The sequence below is a fragment of the Elephantulus edwardii genome, unplaced genomic scaffold, assembly GCF_000299155.1.
Source record: "Elephantulus edwardii isolate Elephantulus edwardi_28Jun2011 unplaced genomic scaffold, EleEdw1.0 scaffold00019, whole genome shotgun sequence".
NCBI classification, from domain to species: Eukaryota; Metazoa; Chordata; class Mammalia; order Macroscelidea; family Macroscelididae; genus Elephantulus; species Elephantulus edwardii.
Genome location: NW_006399769.1, coordinates 15,087,063 through 15,088,144, shown reverse-complemented (window position 1 = coordinate 15,088,144; position 1,082 = coordinate 15,087,063). Strand labels below are relative to the sequence as shown.

Here is a 1,082-nt window from a genome sequence, read left to right as displayed (position 1 = left end):
TGAGTGAGGTATCTCAGTCACAAAGGGACAAATGCTATATGGCGCCACTGTTGTAGAATGAGGCTGACATCGGGATGGGGGTAAGACTGAGGAAAACTGGATGAAATATGTTTATGGCATTGAAGTCTTTGGGGGAGAGAATATTTTATATTTTAGGGCATTATGTTTGTCATAAGAGTACGGAATGAGGGTTGCAGAGTGGATTTGGGGGTTGGGGGATGTGTGTGGTGGATTGCGTACCAATGAGGGAGTTTTTGCGTTTGAAGGAGAGGAGCAAACGGGGGTGGGGCAGGGAGAGGGGTGCAACAATGAATGAATGAAATTCCAAAATCTCTGTAGATGTTCATTGAAATGAAAAATAAAGAAATTAAAAAAATAAAGTCATGCCAACAATAGTCAGTTCTTCTGAAGTGGGATGTAATGTTGGGATATGCTGTCCAAGTCCGTCATCTTTCAGCTTGTGTAGCAGTGTTGTTTCCCTGTACTATCCAGTTCAAGAAATACCAGTTTACCAGTTTTCTTATGTAATCCTAAAAATTGTAGCACACTACTGAAAGCACTGTAAATCCAGTCAAACATGAAGGACGTATTCAAATGTTATAATATCTGCAACTGGAGAGAACACAAATAAATGCTAGCTCAACACCTGCCCTCCAATCTGCAAGTAAAAAACTAGATTTTTAACTCTCAGAATTCTAGATGACTCTTTTTCATAATCCTCTATATTTTTTTATTTTTCCTGTTTATGCTTCATTTTATTATGGGCTTAAATTATCTCAATTTCTTTGAGAATCTTTAAACAGACCCTGTCTAAGAAAGAAGCTTTTAGATCCTTTGTGTGTGTGTGTGTGTGGGGAGGGTGGGGGGAGGTATGAATTCTTCTCCATGTTGCTCTTTCTGTTTTGGGCCATCTTAGCATTAGTTTTCTTCTTCTTTTCTGCTTTCCTTCCTATTCACTCTGAGCTCAGCCTTCCTTGTCTCCATCTAGTTTCTGGGCCTTGTAGGCCACACTTAGGTTTTATCTCATAGTAGTGTAAGTTCAATTCCTTCTTCAGGTACAGATTCTGGCTATCACGTCTACT

The 1,082-nt window shown here is 39.6% G+C and overlaps 1 pseudogene; it reads right to left on the bottom strand.

Moving 5' to 3' along the window:
* The window catches only part of LOC102863847, a 1,563-nt pseudogene extending 972 nt beyond the window's left edge, over nt 1-591 (bottom strand).
* Between the last annotated feature and the right edge of the window lie 491 nt (nt 592-1,082).